We start from the raw sequence: 23,945 nt of genomic DNA, 5'->3' as shown, positions 1-23,945 counted from the left end.
TTCTAAACAACGTGACAATCTTGGTGCAATTTTTTTTTCGAGATTTCTTCGAAAAATTTCCATACGCAGTAAAAAAATCTTATTTAACATAAACCTATTTTCGGATTTTTTTTTTAAATGTCAATTTTGTGGTATACCGGAAGTAACGTTTTAATTTTTGTTAATCATATTTTTTTGTTTTTGAACAAGCAACGACGGTTAGCGTGATAAAATGGGAAGCATTGAATAAAAAATTTTACCATATGTTGCAAACTTCCTACTAGGCATTGTATGACTTTAGGGACTGAATGAGAATACATAATTAATTTCCAATAAAATATTTTTTCTTCAAACGTCAGTAAAATATGACATTATACTGCTGGATTGATAATGCTAAAGTGTCAGTTCAGTTACTACGTATACATGCAGCTGTTAGTCCGGACCAAGTGAATCCGAACCAGTAAGTTCGTTCATGTATACGCTCTTTAATCCGAACTATCACATTGGTCCGGACAAGCTTTAGCTCGAGCTACAGACGTGAGCTAGACGTGTTAGTTCGAATCTAAACAGCATGTACACAGCTTAGCTCGAACGGGCAAAGGTACTACCAACCTTTACTAAAAAAAAACGCAAGATAAAATTACTGTTATGAAATTTGAGGTTAGAATTAATAGCGTCACGTGTGCTGTATTATTATTGTTGTTGTTTTGTTGATACTTCGTGGGTAATTGTAATATTGTTGATATGATTGTTTATTAGTGATTTTGGTGGTAAGTTGGCAACATGATTTTACCAGAACATTATATCCGAACTAAAGAGTGCTTGTAGCTTCCTAAGGAATTCTGACTTAAACCCTAAATAAACCGAACAAAGACCCTACTTAAAGAAATTTATTGTCATATTGTGCCTGTCAATCACTAGAGGGTCTCCGACAAATATTTTGGGTACTACCCCAGGTAATTTTTTTCTCCGAGGCCGGCTAGTGATTGACAGGTACAATATCACAATAAATTTCTTTAAGTAGGGTCTTTGTTCGGTTTATTTATGACTTAATCCAAAATTCCTTAGGAAGATAAAAATACTATATACGGTGAACTTAAAGTGGACTACGTTAGAACGCATTAGCATAGTCCTAACTAACGGCTGCATGTATACGTAGTAATTGCCATGGCATCTGACGAGCTGACGAACGGCAGGTAAAGTTATTATCTCCGCTGACGATCGGCAGATAAAGTAAACTAGGTAAATCATTTGATATTCCTAACTAAAATTTTAACAAATACGTTTCTGAACCTGACATATTGAAAGCTGAAGTGAATAAGATTTTGTCAAGAAACTTGTACATAATTGCAAGAGATACTTGCAAAATTTATCCAAATTAAAACAGGTTAACAGGCGAATAATTATTAAAAAAAATCGGGTTTTGTAGGGTATACATTTGAAATAGAAAATACATATACAGATGTACAGAGACAGAGGACAGAGGTAGTACCTACCTACGTAGTACATAGTAGAGCTCAGCCCATAAAACTTCATTTTTGCTCTTAATAACATCATATACTATTTGAAATACGTGTTCTTTAAGTAGAATTTAGAAACTATGAAAAGCCCCTTGGGCTTTTAAATAGAAAATCGATCCAATGAGAAACCTACGTTTATTAACCATGGATACATGAAATATTTCCGGAAAGAATTTTGACAACTCTAGATGGAAAGAAAAATATTTCCAGTATAGCAAAAATAGCAAAATTTTTATTGGAATTACTGCATTTTTATAAATTTTGTTCAATTTGTTGAGGAGTTAAAATTCTAAACTCTTGATATGTATTTTTTTAAAACTTTAGATACATTTTTTGTCCTTCACTGATGGTTAATGTATTCATGCGATTTTCTTGCCGAATATCCATCTGCATAGATTCATATCCTGAAAATTTTATTTTCCTGCACTGCTGACAAAGCAATGATTGATTATTTTGTCAGCAATGCACTCAAAAAAATTTTCGGATAGAATCTATGCATCGGGATATACGTAAATAATAAATATAATAAAATTTGGAATCATCACAAAATATATTAAATTTTGTTTTTGTTAGTCACTGACAGTAAATACTTTGTGACTGATTTTTAGTCATTCTATTTAATTCACAAGCAAGTTTGAAAAAGTGGTTCGTGCTTAGAGGTGGTTCACCTTCTTAAGACTAGACTTCTTTAAAAATTAAAGCATGTTTGTCTTTATATTTTAGAACTATTCCATTAGTGTATTTTCAATCAGAACACTATTTTCCTGTGAATTCACAAATAATTGTGACATTAACTATCGAAAAGTTCCTCTTCGCAGATTAGAATTGTATTGTTCTCATTTTCCAGTCAATTAGACTGGAACTTCCTGGAGGAATGCATCGTGACTAGAATTATTGCAATTACAACAATATATCACGCTTTGTAATTGTAAAAACCTGCACTGGAGGCAGCACACATAATTGAGTGAATAATGAATTGCGAAAGGCTAATTTATGATTTTCCAGATTTCACGCTTGTGGGGATCACAAGGTAGAACAGTCACCGAGTTAACCAACACTCCTAGTTTTTCCGACAATCGATGGATAATTTATATCTACGATCTGTTACTACACCTGATAATTACTCTTTTAATATTCATAAATTATTTTGTAAACGATCACAGCACCTCCGGTCGTTCTATTTGATTAATTTTCTATAATTCCGAGATTTACGTTCAACTTTACCGCACGAAACTCCAACATTAATCACTTCACACATTCGCCATTTTTCTTCAGATTCTGAATCAATCGCAACTTTTCAACTATGAGATTAATTTGTAAATTAAATTACACCTTTCGCAGGAGTAGTTTGTGTTTGTGTTCCACAAGTAAATTTACATTTTCCCCGATTTTCCTCGTCACATGTAATCAATTATTTTGCCATATTACTTGCTTAAACAATATACAAAATATGTCGCTTCAATAATAAATACTTCTATTATTACTTGGATACGTACAATCGATACTTTGACCGATGAATTATTTATAAAACGGGCAGAACAGCTTGACATGAAATATCTTGATTCTGACAAAGTGCTAATCCTTTACTCATTAAAATTAATATTTCCCACACGTGAATGAATTGTTTACATTCGGAATTAAACAATCGGACGGGACTAATTTTAATTTAATGACTTTTTAATAGTTGCTTAGATTCCGTCTTGGACCTCGTAGAACAAGTTTTCGTAATGAGGTTTTCTGGGACCTGTGGTGCTCATCCTGTAAGAATTCCAATTTGAACTTTTGTTAATTATTCTGTCGCATTGAATGAGTGCTGGGAATGTGCAAATATTTCTACAAATCTAAGCATCTGGTTTAGAAGCAATTGATCAAACAATTAAGTGTGCATAAGAGGCATCTTACAGGATATGCTACTAAACGCCAATCATCTTAATCATTCTGCCGGATGTGATTTTATTGCGTTTTAATTCTATCCTAATGGTTCAATTAAAATTGTTTGTCATATTATTATGTTATTACATCTCGTCCAGATTGTTTTTGCTCAATTCTTCTGCTGTTCAAGGTAAACTTGTGTACGAAAAAAAAATGGAATGCAACACCTTCATTGACCCATGACACGGTGTGTACGGTACACAAATGACGTATGTGGGTAGTGTTTTAGTGTCTATAGATATTTTCAAACAGGTGAAAGATTTATTATTGCTTGTGTAATAAAAAGCGAAATAGCAAAGGTGTTTGTACGTCTGGTTACTGTGTCTGAGGGAGATAATTTTTTAGTGCATTTAATGTTGTAAAAAATTTTCTACAGCGTTTTTGTTTAATATTTTTGTTTATTTATTTACTCTTAGTACAAACTTTATGACATTTATTTGAACGTCATAACTTAGCCACTTAACATACTAGTGTGGTAAAGTGACATTTAACCCCCAAATACTGTAAAACGCAAGGTAAATTTCACATACTTTTGTCTTGATCTAAATCTCCCAGGGAATACTCCGTCGGTCCGTATCATCTGCGTTTTCGCACTTTTACTCGATGAGTATGTTCCACCTCGTATTGTAGTGACACGTTACGATACTTGTATGGTAAATAACATTTTTTTGATTTTATGTAATCAGTTATTTTCTTCTTTTATCAGTTGTCATATGTACAGAATAAATATGTGCATCTAAAATGGTAATCCACTTTTAACTTAGAAAACTTAGATTTCACAAAATAGTAAAATACAAGTCTGATAGACCTGCCTTTGACAAAGATGAGCTAGCAAAAAATAAAAAATATTTGGTTTCCATTTATATTCTTCACTAACTTGTTCGAAGTGTTTTTTGCTGTTTAATTACTAATTAACAATTACTAAGTTTTAAGACTTTGTATAGAGCTCTTATTTGAGAAACTGTGAAGAAGTGCCTCATCCAAGAAATTACAATGCTAATGTAAGAGCAACACAACACTTTTCCAATGGTTGTTGTTTTTGTTTCTCCATTACCGAACATTTTGTTGTAGTGTAATTAGTGGTCGGTAAAATTAACCTACTGAAAATAATAAATAAACCTCCTCCGTCGTCGTCTACATCGCAATGGATCAAATTTTTTACTGTTACGCTTCTATCTGAAGAGACACAAACCTTCGGCTTCGACATGCTAGATTTATAAAATCGTTTTTTAATTTAATCATATGCACGCTCCCAGCGCATAAACATGTGTTATTGTTAATTCAAGGATGTTTCCCCGCATCCTTTTATTCATAAAACAGAAATCTCAGCACCTACACATGATAAATTATTTTCCGTCGCATAATTACCAAAGAAAAACCGTTCATAACTGCGGAAAAATCCCGCAAATCATAATGTTTAGCGATGATTTATGGTTTCGTAAATATCAGCTTTAATTATTAATTCCGAGCGTATACGGAACTACGTGCAGACATGTAAATTTGCGATATGGTCAATGAAAATTAAATAAACAAGTACGTCTTATCTTGATGGAGCAATTTTCGTTGTTGGGTTAGACTCGAGGGCGTAAACCTATATTCTGGAGCTTTACTGGTACTAGGACGAGGTGAGATATAGCGAGGCGGTCATTTCGAATTCCACACAAAAGGAACAAGCCCGGTCGGTAAAATAGCTTGTTCGTATACGACTCCGGCCATGAAATTAACTGGTATTATGTCTGTTGGACGTCTTAATTTTTCATAATTATTTGTGTTGATGGGAGCTTCCGTCGTGAATCTTGCCCGAAAATGAAATATAGTTACCCACCATGTTATGTAATCATTATTGTCTTATTTGCACACATTAGACACATGTTAACAATTTTAATAATCATCAATCAAATATTATTCTATCCGTTTGATTAATTAACCAATTAATTATTTTCCACGTTTATTAATTTACATCAAATTTGTTTATAGCTAGTTTGTTAAACAGCGTGTCGATACGTTTTTGTTTAATTTTGATAATAACTAAACAGAACTAGATGAAATATCAGTTTAATTATTAAACCTTGAAGGTAACGACCGTTCAAAAATTTTTTGGTCAAGCAGGCCGCGGCTTACTCTCTCTTTTACAAACGCAGATCGGCTTAACCTCACTTTGATCATAATTTTTATGTACATTAAAACAATAATTTAAGTTGAAAATCATCGTGTAGCACTATAAAAACTCTCACTTAGTTCTGAAAATAACTGCCAGCAAAAGAAATAATTAAGAGCACTGCTTGTTCGCGAAGATTGTTTGACGTTGACGTTTGATATTTATGGTTTGACAACCGAGGAAGCTACACTAGACGCTAATAAAAACAAAAGCGAACCACGTGACCACATGATCTTTTGAACGCTCGTTGTTATTCAGTTAAATAAATTATAGCAACAGTACTTAAGTATTTACATTTTAATAAGCAATACGAATGATGTAGTAATTGGGCAAAAATAACAATATAAAAACATATTCCCATGGAAGGTACCCGATTACAGGAAGATGTATAATTTGTTAAATGCAAGATTATTACAACCACATTATTATTAAATTTCGCCGTAATTTTCATAAACTTTTTTTTTGGTGCTAATTACGCTGTCTCAATTTACTTGCGGGTAACTGCAAGCGTATGAGATTGCAGATGGTGCACACGATGCACTTCCCTTGGTGAATTATCCGCACATATTGTTCAAATATCTGCTCAAATAAAACTATGTTTTAAACAAAAGTGCACACCGGCAGAATGATAAATTGCAAGTAGAGTTTATCCGACGGTGAACAACTATGATTTATACGTTGTAAAATAAAATTATTAGACAATTAATCCGCCTCAGGAATACACACCAGTAATTATCTGCATGAGAAAGTGGATTGTTTAGTTAGCAGTCAACTTATGTAATTATGAGAGCACATGATTTTCACGTGATAACTGATAAGCAAGTTTCGTAAGTGGCAATTGTAATAATAATTATTTGGACAAAGTTGGTAATAAAAGTGCGGGAGTAATAATTGATCAAACCGCAGCCATTAATAACAGCAGTCAGCGGCTGCCACGTTTTTCATAAATCACAGAAATATGATGTCGAATAAGAATCTTGAAATTGAAACTAGAACGAGACTTTTTTCCGGATAAATCAGAATTAATTGGTACGTCAGAAGTAATTGAAGTGCGGAATTGAATAATGAGAGTAGTTACCGCGATTATTAAACTACCAATTCCAGTACAAATCCGCTGGCGGAGTTCGAGGCAATTCTCCGGAAGAATCCGGTTAAAGCAAAAACTTTTTATGGATGTCGCCAATTGATTTTTTGCTCTTGCGGACTGTTTATCGATTGCCTCCAGCCACACATTATTCTAATAGGACACTATCAATTAGCGCCTTTTTACAGGATTGCGCGCGAGCTTTTGTGTTTTGAACGAAAGCTCACTAATCATCGCGCCGCCGTCCATTATTCCGGAAGATCCGCCTATTACAGTCGGCTAATATTTACATCCAATATTTACTATTGGTTCTCGTCTTGTCTGTTGTTAATAGGGCAATAAATTGCCGCATTCATCGCTGATTTATCGAGTGATATTATCATACACGGTAATGAAAGCACCGCTCTGCTGCTCACGTTCAGGATATCCGAGATAAAGCTGATTGCACGTCGGCATGGTAGCATTGTAGGTGCTGCAACAGCGACCTACTGGGCCGGAGAGAACTGCATCTAGATGACCTGCAGCGTCGACTTCCTGGAGCCGTTCTGCGAAGATGGTTTGGAGGCGGTGTTTCCACTTTGAAAACAAACTTGCTTGTGTGTGTGCACCTACATGTTCGCAGGAGATCATGATTTATAAATATGTAGATTTATATCTAGTTTGTTGTCAAATGTCCCCGCGACATGCTAACATTAGACAAGACGTAGAAGAGTTGGCGGTGCTTAAGGCTCCGTGACGTTTTTGCAAGAATAAATGTGATTCTGATGAGAGCCAATAAAAACATAACGAAAGCGAAACATATATCTTGATGACGATGACAGTTTGAAGTCTGATCCAGAGGCAAACATATAATAATGTGAAAATTAATTTAATTTTTCAGTGTAAGCTCTGTTAATACTTATTTCGTCCAACAACCTTGTGTTGCAGTTTTCTCTCCTTTCGTTCTTTCTACTCAGAAAATTATATAAAAGTCTAATGAGGTATCTGGGGTTAATAACACGACAGTGGTAGAACAAACAAGCACAATTTCTTTAAAATATTAAAAATCAAACCACAGCTTTGGGACCTTCAGAAATTATGTTGAAATCATCAATCAAAATTTATTTTGGGACAGTCTTTCGATCTCCATTTCCGAATAGATTTAGTAGATTTTTGTTGTGCTAAATTATAAATGTTCCAACTTCCAAAAGATGGTTCAACAATGGAGAAAAAGATACAGCTTGGTACATATAATTAATAAATAAAATAAAATGAAACAAATCAGATTGCGAATAAAATACCTGACATCTTCAAATTCAATTTAAATTTTTGCGTTGAAGGAAAGATTTGGAATACGAACAGGAATTAGATGCTAGTCATTGTTTTCAGGTACAAACATATATTTAGTTTATTAATTTATTTGTAACTTTCAAGCTTAGGTGCGGGAAAATAGTACAACTCCCTTTCTACTTAGTTTTTGTACCTACAACTGATAAGATAACGGGATTTCATATGTCCTGTGTCACTTCTCAATCAATGAACTATGCAGCAGTGAAAATCCCATCGAATTCGGTTCAATATTTAATACAACAAAGGTGCGCGAACAAACAAAGAATAATACATTACAACCAAACCCGTCATATCTCGTCAGTCGGTTCAAAATATGAGAGAAATTTTAGAGGATGATTCAAAGCTTTTGTACATGTTGTGCTTTCATCAGTCATCACCAATAAAATGAAAATATATTAAATAAATAAACGGTACGTAATTATTCTGACAATTAGAGCTTGATTGTTTTTTTTTCTAAATTTGAGTTTATTCAACATTTAATTAATGAATTCATTAAATTGCTTGAGAATTTATATCTTTTAAAAATCTTTGTACTTTAAAACAACAATAATAGCAATATAACATATCCCATTTAGAGGCATAAAGTACTCGTAGTTAACCAACCACTTAACAAATTGAATCGACGAATTTTCTTTACTCTCTGCTGCTATTAGATATTTATGAATCCTGCAATATATGGGAGCGACAACTTTTCTTGTTTCAATAAATCTGACGTTGCTACTAAAATCAAAAATATTAGGGTAGAAACTGTCATTTTGCAAGTTAGAGCACGGTTCGTGGGCAGAGGCGTCAGCCGAGGACTTGCAAAACAGTTTCTGGCAGTGTAAAATACAAAAAAAATTCGGCCGACAATTTATTTCAAGCAAAAGATAGAGAATTTATTTTTCTTCCATTGGCAACATAAAAGACCCAAGAAACGACTGTGACACCATAAAAGTCAATCAATTCCTCAAATATTCAAAACCGTCGTCGTCCTCCTAATCCGTCGCTAGTTGTCCATCAGGGTTGTAGACCTTGTGGCCGCCCGCCCGTAAGTCTGATAACCCCCTCGGCCTTTACTGATTCGACTTGTGCTATACACAATGTACAGCTTGCGATTAAGGATACAAATTTGTCCAACAGCAATAAATATTCCACACTTAAAATATTGTACAAAAGTTCCAACCTAAAATCTTTCATTAAAAATTCCTTCCTGTTTCGATTTTTTCTTGCCAAGGCACACAAATACCATTTATCATTTATCATTAGGGTTATTTCTATCAAGTAATGATAATTTCTTGAAGCACACAAGTTTTTTTGCATTACGACCACTTTTTACACAAAAACAAGTCGGAGTTTCTTCATAAGACATTTGATGGTGTCACAATTTGCCCTGTGGATCTACTGATAACGTTTATAACATATTGTCAAGCAGAAAAACTTACAAAACCTGAAATTAAGTCTGAAGAATCTTCTAAAAACTAATTAAAATTTTTACTGTTTTAATCTCCAATTTTTTTTTTTTTACTTTTCATTTTTATAAATGAAACAAATTCAGATTATTTCAAACAAACATTCCATACACATTCAGCTTAATTGATTGTGACATTAAAACAAATGTTGTTACCGAGCGTTATCAAAGATCTTAACGGTTAAAAAAGCGCCGCAGCTTGACTAATTGGAACAAACAATACGTAATGCTTTGTATAAGTGAGTTAAATTAATTAACCTTGTTGATTGCAGGTATTTGGTTACTGTTTGATGTATGCAACAGATAAAATGCATTATTAATGCATTCGTCAGAGCCCACGAAAGATATTTATCTAATTATGCAAGTATCTTCAAACCTATCAGGAAAAATTTATGTTCACCGTTGCTGTCAGTACCATACTGCGAGTTTGAAATATATAATTTTTTTATTCCACTTCTGGAATTCCGTAGCCAGAAAAGGTCAATTATGCAAGAGAAAGTTACAGTTTTAATACATTATTAAGAATGTTTTGTGATTTCCATATTGATAATAACCTTGTGAGGTATGGATATTTGAATAATTGAATATCTAGCGTAAAGGTAGAAAATGTTAAAAACAGAAATGTTATTACGTTTTCAGTTTGATATACACTTCTCGTCTGTACGAGTCGCAAGTGTGGAAAATGTTTTACACAGAATCGGAAATAGACAACAAGACCCCTCACCCCAGTTGAAAATTTATGAAAGATGATACAGCTGCTGATATGTATCAAACTCCAAACTCAGACATGTATTGCATCGCAAGACAACAAGCACATCGCTTCATTTCTTGGGAACAGATCTTGCGAATCTCAAGTCTTCTACATGGCAAAAAGAATAGTTTTGTAGGAGAACAAGAGTCAATACCAATATTGACAGAACGCCGTATGGTAAACTAATCCATAAATGAGACGCTTTGTTCTCGCGTTGTATGAATACTGTTGAACAAAATTGCTAATGAAATTCGAAACATAAAAAGAAATACCTCGTGAACGCAGGATTAACTGAAAAAAAAAATCGACGTTATAGCTCCGTGAAAAAGCTCACGGTTAGGTAAGCCAGTAAACGCTGAAAAATTTTATTAACATATGCAGATACCACGGATCATTTTACGCAAGAACAGAGAATTTTATGGTAATATCATGCATAATAAAAACCGTATTACCGATTATAATATTTATAAAATTTCGGTTTTTTCCGAATATTACGAGCACGACCGGTCATATTTGGATTGGATTTTATACTGCGAATAACCTGAAATGGCCCAGTGTATTTATTAAATTTGATGTGGGGGCATGCTTTTCTGATTTTTACGATATTAGCAATATCTTGATGCTTTGACCACTTATTCGCCTATGCCAACAAAACTACTGCTAGTAAACCTACTTACATATGTACAAACGGTAAAGTGCTTAATTAATTAGAACATTACAGGATTAGTTTTAAAAAAGGGGAGGCACAGCATTTAGGCAGTATTCATTAATCATCAGTGATGTTTCTATCTTTGCTAAGAATGCGATTACACTTTTATTTGAATCTCTTTTAATTAACCAATTGTTCACGACTGTGTATCGTTAAGAAAGGAGTTAGATCAAAATTTTCCAACAACAGAACTGCTCTTTCGTTCTTAAAATAATAAGACTAATGAGAGACTACAAGCACGCCTGACATGGAACATCCAGTTGTACGGCATGTTTCTAATGGTTTTCATATTGTAGGAGTGTGTAAACAAAATATATTGCGGCCATAATTAAAATAAGCAAACATCTCGGTCTTGTTAAATTTAACCAAGAAGGGCGTGCCAGATATAAATCCGGGCACACGATAATTTATTGGTTAAGACCCGATTCATCAAATCGCTTTGAAGAATTTCAGAGCGACACAACAATGGCGGTTCATGTCATCACGCAACAATAGTCAGGTTAAAAATTATTTATTACGTCTTTACTTGGCCGAGATTAATGGTGGATCCAATCAAGGATGGCGTGAAAAACTACACAATTTAAATGCGGCTTTGTTTCGGTAGGAGACAGTTTTGTTTCCAGTTTCAACAATTAAGAAGAGAAAGGTCGGGAAAATGTGGGCAGAGAGCGACATGCTAATTGATAATTCATAGTTAATCTAGGAAATGGGAGTTGTGTACATATCGGAGGTACACAATCAATTTGCGATTCGAATAAATTATTCATGACAGCAGAATTAAGTCTTTAAGAGAGGCAGCAGTATGTTTCCAGTTAGCATACATTTACACTTTCAACATGATTTAACAACAATGTTGGTACGTTTTTCTGGCTGCGGTCATATTTTGTGTGTATTAATTATGTGAAAAAATAACAAATCGGGGGTTTACGTAATCAGTTATGTACACAGAGTCTCGAAAAACGTAAACCGTCACTTTTTTAGTAAACAATTAAACAACTGATACATTATGCCTGTAGGTACTACCGTCAGAAATCGGAAGGGTATATCTCTTGCGTCTTTAAAGTTACTCCAACTAATCAGTCACTCGGCTTCGCCTCGTGCCTGAAACCTAGTTGTCGCGATGTAAAATACATCTACCGTACTCTAAGGTAAATAACTATTTCCAAATTATAAACCACTATATTCGTAACAAATCCATTATGTTATTTTATTACATTTTAGTTTTTGTAACAATTTAAAGAGTGATGTGCCTGTATAAATAATATAAAACTTTCAGTCTATGAACAACTGTTTCAGTGAGAGAATTTTAAATTAAATAATCCACTCCTAGAAATAATAACAAATTTAATAGCCCTAGATAACTGGTCGCAACAATAAACGTTCAATCACTGCGTTGGATTTTATAGCATTTATTCACATTTAATATTTAAGACGTGACTATTTAAACGTGTGAAATGTAGGTGTCTCGCGAATTAATATAAATTCTCTCACCGGGCTCACGTAATAAGACTTCACATTATTAAAATATAATTTGAAGGTATATGAGATTATGATTGAAACGCCCGCTTCTTAGACTCCCTCCATTAAAATTAACTACCCGTTCATTCTTTCAGAAGCAAACTTTCAACTCGAGTAATCTTTTTTATCGTTCTTTGCTTAATTAACGCCGAAATCGTATTCAGGACGGATAACGAAGAAAAAGCGCACACTAATCCAATCCTTTCAGGCTGAAGTGTTGAAGCTCCCAAAGTACAACAATTTTGAAAATGTAATTATCTGAGAATTATTTATGCTACCACAAGGGGCGGACTGAATACAAATGGGCAAACAGTTTTCGATTTAATGATGGAGGGCTCCCTTAACAAGAACGGAAGTTGGGATTTACAGAAAAAAAAACATGAAATAATTTCAACAACTAAATGGATCAATGAATATTTTATACCGGTGAGGCTCCGGGTTGCATGTGTTTAATAGACGCCCTGCTGGTTTTTGGTTTGAAATAATACACGGACAAAGCACACTATTGTTATTTGATTAGGTCTTATCTAGGTCTTTCCGACCTCCATTGTATTCAGAGAGTGTAATTATAACCCATTCACATAGATAAAAATATATAATTTAGGAAAAGTGGGGTCGACTCATCCAAACCTGTTTCAAATGGAAATGGAACCAACCCGACAAGACCTGGGCATTATTCCAGTGATTTATTCAAAAGTATTTTATTCAAAAATACGTACATCGAACCTGTTTACTCGAAATTATACAGCGATTCTATAAATTAATGGAATAAATCACTTTTAATTGTACATTGTTCAGTAAATAGATTACGCCCCAATACTAATATATCAATAAAACGGGACGAATTAATTGTGATCCGGTTTATTTACTCTTCTGATGCAGATAATTAATTTTTTCATGTTTAATGAAATTTTGAAATTTCATCCGACATAAAAAGAAATAAAAGACTAATCCGCCGGGCAAACAACAGACAGAAAAACGACTCGTTCAAGTGATCATTTAATTACAAAGTTAATGCTGCCTAATTGACAACTTTCTAATCTACTCGATGTTCCGGGTCGAAACTTTGGTATGGCTGAATATACTGAACGAATTTGACGGGCTGGAGTTGAAGACCAAGTCTTAAACCACTTCTGACTTAAAGATGTGCGGTGAAGAGTCCTCTAAGTAAAATCTCGAACAGATTTTAACACAAAGAATACACAAAATGCGAGTTACACTCACCTTTTTTTTAATTCGTCTGTTAGTCAATTTAACATTTTTGTATTGATTCATTAGTGCACGACTAATAGTTATTTATTTGTGTGTGTAAAGCACCAGGTTTTTTTACAAGTGGGATCTTTACACGCACGACCGCATCGAGATTAAACCCAGGTTGTATCGCTTCGTTTTTAAAATCTAAATCGCACACTTAATTCGAGTGGACCAATTTAATAAATTGATAACACCACACTTTTTCGTAAAGCTAAGGTGCGTTTTGACAAAAAAGCTGTTGGATTTTCTCATGGGCTATGAGTCAAACAGGTATCTACAAAACGACTGAAAAACATCGTCATTCGTTACGTTAGTGTCGTCTCTCTCATGTCTATTTACGTGCAAAGTAGTCGACGTTTTCAGTTTTCATTTGCAAATTTTTCACTGGTTTATCGCTCCGCCTTCGCGCAGATATTTCCAAGGTCACAGTTCATGAGAGAATCCATCACCTCTGCCATCAGAGCAACAACAAGAACTTTTTTTGAGACAATATAGAAGATCTATTTAGGAAAGTCTTTTGTAAATAAGTAAGAGATTTTGGGAACCACCCCGGCCAGTAAAAGCCAATTTAGAGTTTTTTTTTCCACGCAGATTAAACCCTGCTATTCAAATTAAAAAAGTTCATAAATAATGATTAATGTAGGTACACATCCACGTTTCATATTAGCTTTACAAGCCAAGGTTTGCTCACCGTTTACGCATTTTATGTGTTTGGATGCATATTTAATGCGTCATAAATGCACGTCGCAGAAATTAATAGATCGTAAAATCTGAGCACTCGTAGTTGAATCTTAGACAATTTTCGCTTGTAAATTCCTTACATAATAGTGGTTGAAACTTACCTGCAAAATGGCAATATTTCAGTCGACTTCCTAACTTCACAGCTGAAGCTTTTCTAACCCTCATCCATTCAGTTTATAAACTTTTGCATCCATTATGTTCTATTCGGATTTGAATACATTCATCAATGTCTATTAACAACTAAACACCCACCAAAAGGTACATTCAGATTTACTTTGCACTAAAACGTTGTTCCTGTTGTGTAATAACACTATCGTAACGAAATGTATATTTTCTGTTATTTCTTAATTAAATTCTCTTACTCCTCATCAGAGCTTTTAAGGAAATATTTCACTTATTCCGTAAAGACTAAATTTAAATGATTTTGTCGGTTGTCTTATAATAAATACCAAGGTATTTAATTAACAAAAATGTCTCTTTTTAAAGCAGCTACCACATTTTGAACACATGGAAAAAAAATTCATGAGGTACTTCCATTTTAAAATTCATTTGCTGAAGATATTAATATATCGAGTGTTCAGTTTAAAAGTTCATCAAGTAGCCTTTGAATTTTTCACAACATTGTGAAGTATGTCTTAGAAGAGCAATGTCAAAAGTTAGGCTAGGACCACATTAAGAAGTGAGATTTTTGACAAAATTTATTTTATACGTATGTAATGACTAATGTGAACGCTAGGTTATCAAAAAGGTTTGTAATTAGAGCAGGACATGCCTCTGGCTACATTTTTGGAAACATTGAATACAAGAAAATTCTCGATTTTATCAAATTAATTTGAAGTGTCTCGTAGGCTTGGTGAGTAGAGAAAAATATTGCAAAATCTGAAACTCATTAGGAATATTAGGATGTTGCAGCGTATTGATTGTTTACATTTTCGCAAATTTGCGGTATGGCAAGCGGAGACGCCCCCAGATAGCTCAAGTTTGTTTACACAGCTATATTCTTGTTTCGATAATGAATTTCAAAAGACATATTGCTTATTAAAATTACATCAAGGTTGACGTTGTCATGGTTAAAGTTTAATTTCTGGTACAGCGACGGAGGCAGACGGGCGTTCCTAATAATAATTTAAATTTAGTCCTTAGCTAAGCAAAATTAACAATATTCGTAAACAGTTCCAAGAACAAATTTTCATGAAGCTTGAATTAAGTCCGGAGCTTACTGTTGCTCAACTATTTGCAAGACGAAGGCGGGGGGGAGGCGGTGGCATAATTCGAAAACTAGTTTAGACTAAGTAGATACAGAGCGTTTCGCTAAATAAACGAAACAGCGAGGGATACTTTCAGAAAGTAATTTCACACAAGAAAAGATCGCATAATAAGCTTAAAGGCAAGTCGCTGATGACAGTAGCGTTTAGCACAGCATGTGTAGGTGAGCATGGATACTCCATCTGTTGTAATGCGAATTCTGGTGCTTTGGATGGAGTCCTAATTAAAGTCGGTCGTAATTATGTACGGTGTAATTAGCGTGCATTAGAGCGAAACGGGTCGAGGTTTGAACAAGCTTTGAATTTCTTATTTTCGAATATGATTTCTGATGGAGATTCGTATCAACTGCAAAAGGGAAGTCATCCGCGAGCTTTGATTTTCCGTGAATGCTTCACGCTGTGAATAGAAAACACACAAACATCCATCCGACAAAAAGAATTTTAATCCTGGGATGATTTTTCGTGAGGACGAATCGCCAACAGATATTATGCGCACAAACATTTCGCTTTTTCTCGGTAGAAATGAAAATGTAATTTCCGGGCAATTTTTGATTTGTTTTTAATTTACCGACGCTAAGAGGATAAACCACTTTGCTTTTAATGATGCCCGTTCATTTTATAGCGCAAAAAGAAGACTTATTTATGGCAGCGGCACATGCAGTTCTGAAAGCTGAATTAACAAAACGGTTGAGTTTTAAGGTGCGTCCAGATGAAGTGAGCGAGCGAGAGCGAACAAGAGCGAGCAATTGGTGACAGTTGTCGCGCTCGTCGATGTTCGCAAACACGATCGGGTTTGATCTTCACGTTTGGATATGAGGCTGTGAGATCAAAATTCCACCCCGGATTAAAAATAGCCATAGTGTTCCCTAATTAGATCAAATATCCAATTAAAATAATTAAAAGTTTAAAATGGAATTTTAATGAGTTTGCAAAAAATAAAGCCAGTAATATCGAGAAGTTACAAATATTTTGGAATAATATGTGTATCGATTTAAGCTTAAAATAGAGAAATATTTTGTTATTTAGGCGTTATAAAATTCTGATAATTTATCTCCAATACATTGCAAAAAGAAAGAATTTTCTTAAATGTGCAACGTTTAACTTACTTTATATTCAATAAAATTAGTGGCTACATTATTCGGCAAGAAAAAATAGAAACTTCCGTGCATCTACGCTATCTAAGCTCGCTCGCCTGGTGTGGCGCCACCTTTAGAGTAATCTCTAATAAATGTAGCCTTATTCACAAAACAGTTGATAAATCGTTGTTCTTGAAATATGACTATTTAATGATTTGAAATTTGCAGCTTCAGTTATATCGGTACACATAAACGCAACGATAAACTGTTCAATAAAACAAAAATTTAATAGGCGAATAAATTTGGTAGTTACAAAAGTACTTTTAGCTGCAATATTCCTAATGGACATGCAATTGCCAATAATTTTCACAAGTGTCATACATGCATGTTGCGGAAAAATGCAACAAATTTGTTCAACCAAACTAATTTCGTAAAAAGGTGCGTTTCATTGATTCGAAAACGAACAGCTCCACGAGGGAACATAATTTATTTACTATTTTTCTAATCCCAAAAATCAATATGGTATAACTATATTATAATATAATGGAGTTATGAAAGATGAAATTTAAATAATAATAAAAGTGGTGTTTGTACATTATTGAAATTTAACTTACTCTACTTGCGTACTTTGTTGTTTTGTCCTCTTTCAGTTTATTCTAGATTTGTGTTTCCTAGTTGTCTCCAAGACTCAGTTGTACATAATAAAAACTGTAAAAAAGATTTTCATTTGGTAAAACCTCAGGCAAGTACAATATAAGAAAAATATCAATAAGCATCGACCCGAATGAACAACTTAATTTTGTGGTTCTAGAAAGGAATTTATTTTAATGGTGAATGTATTACTTATTGATAAAAAAAAATTATATTGTAGAACGAACGTGTAAAGACCAAGTTTGTGGTAGGAGCTGTAGGCGACTGTCGTAATATGCGAGTAGAATACAATATTTTTCTGAGATATATAAATTTCATCATTTTAACTATCACAGTTTTTCTTTCAACAAAAAACGTACACAAAAAAAAAGATGAATTTATATCTTGCCTTGGAAATTTCTTGTCAATGTGATGATTTGCAAACATTTTGCGACTAGTCACTACCCTTAGAGTAACGAGTCATTACTCACGCCGTGGATTACACTAGTTTACAAATAATTATTTTTTTTATATACCTTTTATCAAAACCTTGTTTTTATGTTTAGTTGCCTTCTATAAAAGACAAATGATAGTCAAAATTTGTTTATCACCTCACAGTTTTTTGCTAAAAAATATAATATTTCAGCTTCTCTGCACGAATGCCTGCGATTTAAAGTTCATTGTTTTAAGACATCTGGTATCAGAAAGTGTCCTAAATTGTACAAAATGTATAAGAGTAGATCGTGTAAATTACCTTCTGGTCGTTTTTGTTGCGTTTGTGGAAAATTTATATTTGCAAAAAAAGGAAGACCTGTATCAGAAGCACTAAAATCACACGTTTTTTGTGAAAGCTGCAGGATAACTCTAACACGATGGGTATCTGGAGAAAAAAAAATTCTTCGATTTGAAGTTCCAGTATTTTGGCGATAGCCCGTGAATCAGGAAAACGACTGTTATATTTATGCATGACACGGACTTTAGGTATAAATTCCAAAAACAAACATAAAATTCTTTGTCCTGATGTTCTGTCTGTCACAAAGTCGATTCTACATTCAGAAATCCTACCCCATCCTGTTTGTCTTTGAAAGAAAAAAATGCTTGGATATCTTTTAAAAAATTTGTCAAAGGATTTTTAGGAAATAAAAAAGATAACTAATATCGGGAAATTGTCCCGCAATTATTGCAAAATTATCACTAGATGGGTGTACATATGTCTCTTAAAATACATTTCCTTCACTCGCATTTGGACTTCTTTCCTGAAAACTTAGGTAGCACGAGTGACGAGCAGGGCGAGCGGTTTCATCAAGATGTGAATTTTTTTGGAGATCGGCACAAAGGCTTTTGGGATGAATGTATGTTAGGAGATTACTGTTGGTCTGTTATAAGGGAAACTGCTGTAAACTAAAATAGGTCATTTTTGATTTAGGAATTCACTATCCCACCTCCACCCGGCGGCACGGCAATTTTGCCGGAGTACATACACTATTACGGATATTACTATCAAGTAATAGTGTCATTTTCCAAACAACTTTCTGGTGTATAACTATAATGTGGTTGTGTATTCTTTAATAAATTGAATTTAACAGCTAAATTCATGTGTATAATTTTAGCGAATATATCGTGTCGTTTTTTATATTCGCTTTGAGCCAAAACGGTGCAAGAAGAAATAATGTGTTCAATTGTTTCCCCTTCAGTTCCGCAAATCCTACATTTATCAATTATCGATTGTAAACCGCATATGTGTTTTTTATAATTTCTTGTATTTATAACACGATCTTGTATTGCAAATATAAAACCCTCCGTCTCTGGGTGAATATTTGATTTCTTAAGCCAAGCATGAGATGCCTGAATATTAACTTCTGGTTGTTCTAGTTCTTTAAAGTATCTCCCATGTAAAGACTTCTGTTTTATATTTGCTATTGTGTCAGGTATATTTGGCTTAACAATGTCTGAAATTATATTATCACTTAAATTTAAAGGTGTGTAGCCTTTATCGGCTGAAACCAAAGCATTGAAAAAGGTGTTATCACGAGCTCTATTGAGGAAATAATTTTTTAGTGAAGCAATTTGATTTTTTAGCAGTATTTCTAGATTTGAAAAACCCCTACCACCGTTTTCGCGTGGTAAATTAAATCTTTCAATAGCAGATTTAGGAATTACTCTTGTATTATTATTGCTAATGATTAAATAGTTCTTTAACCTGACGTGATAGAATTTCTTGAATATTTTTTCTGAACTCAGTGCCCCAAAATCTACAAGAAATTACAATTTTCAGCTAAGGTATATAAACCGTGTAAACCAGTGTTATTAATAACAATACTTAATACTAAACCCGTACTATAATAAATGTATTATTTAATACGAGAAAAGAAAATTTGATTCAACGAGTGTGTAATTATGACTGATGGGCACTGTGGTCAAACGCCTAGTTTAGATGGGGAGTTCGTATCGCAGAGCAGCTTGACCTGGTGTGAGTTTTTGTGGGTTTTCCAACACCCATCCATCTAAAGGTGTGCAATAAGTGCGTATCACATATAGGCGAATACCGAATCAGTCTGTCCACCCTTTAGTCGAGGTGTTGGATCCTCTCATGGGCTGTGACCTTGAAAATATCTACGCAAAAGTGGAGCAATAAACCAGTGAAAAATCTGTAAATGAAAACTGAAAAAGTTGACTACTTTCAAATTCAAACACATACAAACAGACGAGAGAGAGGTAACGAATGATGATGTTTTCCGGTCGATTTGTAGCGCCTACTTGAGACCAATATTCGTCGTTTGCGCAGATATCATAGCCCATGAAAAGCTCTAGCAACCTGTCCTCCCTATTCTTTATCATTTTAATGAGTTTGATGAATAACGTTTGTGGTACAACCCATTGGCGACTAGGTACTGTAAGTTTAAATTATTATTTATTTTTAAGAAAAAACATACACAGACTTACAAGTCATAACATTTCAAAATATTATCACTTATCACCACTACTTCCTTTTTGCATAAAATTATTTCGACATTGAAAGTAATAAATGAACTATTACAGCCCGCCTTGTCGATAACACGGACATCTGAATGTACTTCAAACAAAAGCGTGCAACATGTTACTTTAAAAATTTAATGTATCTCAAATTTATTCTGTTTAGACGGCGCGGCGGGTTGTTAAAAATTAATCGAGAAAAAATTAGTCCTGACAAAGCGAGCTCATGTTCTACTTCGCCTACCCTTCCTTAATAACGGGTATTTCTTCGTGCCTCCTTCGACGAATAATTTAATATGTGTCCACCTGCCACCTGACGATTCTGCATGAACTGTCCCATTTAAATTTACTCTCGCACACACCACTCTATCCGAAAATCAATCCTAAATTCTCATTCACAACGTCGGAAACAAGTTGCGAAGCGGCCCCATATTTCTCAGAAATTTAATCTCGACAGTCTTTGATCAATGAAAGTTATTAACTGATCTGCTGCAAAAGCATATTTCTCAGTATAACTTTGACCTGGTAAACTCCATTCTGACTAGGAGAAGTTGTGTTCTGCGCGAGTGACCTGCTTGATTTGCTCTGTGTCGAACACAAGAAGGAATGCTTCCCTAGAGGCTCCTCGGGCCCACGACTGCCGTATTGAAGATGCCTCAAAGAATACCTGACCTAACTTTTTTACGCCCAACTATGCATAAAGCCGGAATTTTAAAGATTTGCAGATTTCCTTTTTAATTTGGGCGCTCAAGGGAGCAGTGCGCCCGTTTCTCATAAGTGGGGTATCGAAGGACCGCAGACTTTATCTCCCAACTTCGGAAACGTACGTTTTAAATCGGGGTAATAAAATTGTTATCTATTTTCCGGGAGTTCATGTTCTCGACAGTCGAAAACTTGGGAAATTTTCTTTTTATGTGCCCACTCGGTCGGCTTCCCCGCTCCAAGCGGAGGGAATTTGTTTTGATATTTTTATTTAAAAACTTACGGTGTTGTTTTTGGGGGAGATTTAGTTGTTTAGATTTAAACGATTGACTCGGAGATTAACGCTTTCGGTGGAAACGCGGCCTGGCGAACTTTACGAGTCACTCGATAATAAAACGACAAGATTTACAGGAGAGCAATTAAATCGCGGGGGAACACAAAGAAAATTTAGATGGCTTGTCTGTTATTTACGCTGTCCTGTGTATGTCGGAATTTGGTCGAAATCGAAGTCTTTTGGCTGCTACACCAATAAATAACATTTCAGTCTGCGACTGCGATTTGCTTCATGCTATATTGAACTTCCACACTAAATAAAATACAGCTCGGTATACAATCATTCCTTTGGTTTCCCTTTGAACAGTCGGAACATTATTTAGAAACATATGGGAATTTTTCGACGTTTCACACACATAAACGTGAAATTTCGTCCGACATTCAAATTCAACTTACACTGCCGCCCCATGCTTCGTTACACCGAACACAGCTACCGAACAATTCTGTTTTATCTCGAGCTCTGCTAGGTTTAATATTTTCTGACTGGTTATTTCACGTATATCGAAGCTTGCTTCATAAATATTTCATGTTTTCGGAGATTTCTTAACAAATCGGAGTAATAAAGAATCTATGACAGGTGACGTAAACAGTTTCGCAACAACGCCCGTTCCGGTAAATACAGATCAGAACCTTTAGAAAATTTATAGACTTTTTAACTGAATTTATAAGCGACTTTTAATTTATTACTGAACGTAAATATAAAAATGGAAAAAGTAATGCACTCTCAATATTTTTCGATTTTTATAAACTAAGAGAAATAAAAAGTCCTACACATTTGTTACATTTTTGTTCTCTATGATGTTTTTCGCGCAATAAAAATTATTTTGTTCAAAATTACGTGTAGCATAATTTTAAGCGAGTGTGCTCATATTGCTCATGCTACGGATCTAGTCAAATCAACGACAAACACTGGATGGAACACTGTACTCACTTTAATCAAGATATGTACACCTGTACTTCAATATGGTTGTACAGAGTGATCAACAAGAATCCAAATCAGAGCAAGCGTTGCAAATTATCGGTCACGTCGTAGCAAAATCATATGCACATAAGCGGTGAAAACATGGGCGTAGACAATTTATGGTCTCAAACGCTATTTAATAAAAAATGACACCTTATGAATTTTAGACGTTGGAATTATAATTGTGCATTTTATTATTATTATAAGATAAGGGAAACAATTTATAAGATTAACAAGGGCAACATTTTACATTTGTAAGAGTAAGTAAATTATCATCTTTATTGCCAAACGCGACGCCACTGGTACGGAGATGCTTCGTTGAAATGTCACATTTCAAAATCCAAGGTTGTTGTTGTTGACAATTTAAGTGATTTAACCTAGAAAACAAATCTTCGATTTCGGCAAAGTTTACAGACGTTTATTGAAGTTGTAAGCAATAATTATCCCAGAATAAGTTGTAAAATGGGTTTTACCATTAAAGAGAAGGCATTTTTATTAGATTATTTTCGAAAGAGGGTGAAACAAGAAAATGAAGACTGGCCTTACTTTGTACCCCCTTACACCGAAGAATTTCAAGCCAGATGTCCGAACCTGATGGTATTGGTTATCAACAAGTTTATCAATGTCTTAAAATTATAGTGCCTAATTTTAGCACATCATAATCCATCATTAAGAAGAAGTCAGGTCAGTCCTTAGTTCAAATTTTAGAAATGGTGCAAAATGTTCGACAAATTATCAAGGAACATCCCTCAACTTTCATAAGGCGTTTAAGACAGCAAGTTAAATTGTGTTATGGCACTTATCAGAAAATTTTTAAGAAGGATATTAATTTGTTTCCCTTTGTGTGTTGCAAGAAATAAAACCCACACATTACCCTAAACAAATTGACAGATTCATAAGGGTTTTTGAAATTATGAGAGGCGAGTTTGATTCTGTCTGGACCACAATGGAGAACATTTTGAGCAGTTTTTGTGAAAACTTATTTTTTGACCTTGGAGTAATTTAAATGTTTTAAACATTGCTAGAAAAATACGAGTAAGTTCTCAATTACCCAAAAATGAGAGAATAATAACTTTTACACTTACAGAAAATAACAAAACAAAGAATTGTGAAAAATAATAATTTTTAAAATTTTGTAACTCAAGATTGTGCCTTATGAAGGAATTTTGTGTAACTGTGTGTTTTTTCCCTAATCAATAATAAATAATAATTAATTATAACTTGCTTTTAAATCTATTATTCATGAATTACAAAAAATTTATAAAGGCAATTAATAATAGATTTTTGAGAGGTAGGCAACCAACAAAACGAGTGTTTACAGCAAGTAAATAAAAGCGGCTGATCAATGATAGAAATACGTTTCGATAAAACAAAAGATGAGGTAGCACTCTTGATTTGGTTTCTTGTTGATCACTCTGTAGACGGCAGCATTATTAATGATGAAAAATTAACACTTCTGCTTCTGGTCTATTACAATTTTCACACCATTCAGATGTTGATTTACATTTGATATTCTTACTTAGAGTTATTATTATTATTATAAAATGTTGTTACACAGTCTAGGACTGGTTTACAAATCT

General features: G+C 34.1%; 1 long non-coding RNA gene across 1 annotated transcript; it reads left to right on the top strand.

Annotated features, from left to right (window-relative positions):
• The first annotated feature begins 22,395 nt into the window (after nucleotides 1–22,395).
• On the top strand, nucleotides 22,396–23,585 carry LOC138124129 (uncharacterized). Its single transcript, XR_011157016.1, has 3 exons — nucleotides 22,396–22,962; nucleotides 23,018–23,400; nucleotides 23,453–23,585. It is a non-coding gene; the product is annotated as an uncharacterized lncRNA (long non-coding RNA).
• The last annotated feature ends 360 nt before the right edge of the window (nucleotides 23,586–23,945 follow it).

This window comes from Tenebrio molitor, chromosome 2, assembly GCF_963966145.1.
Source record: "Tenebrio molitor chromosome 2, icTenMoli1.1, whole genome shotgun sequence".
Classification (NCBI taxonomy): Eukaryota; Metazoa; Arthropoda; class Insecta; order Coleoptera; family Tenebrionidae; genus Tenebrio; species Tenebrio molitor.
Note: the sequence above shows the minus strand (reverse complement) of the source record. Positions and strands in the feature narration are given on the sequence as shown.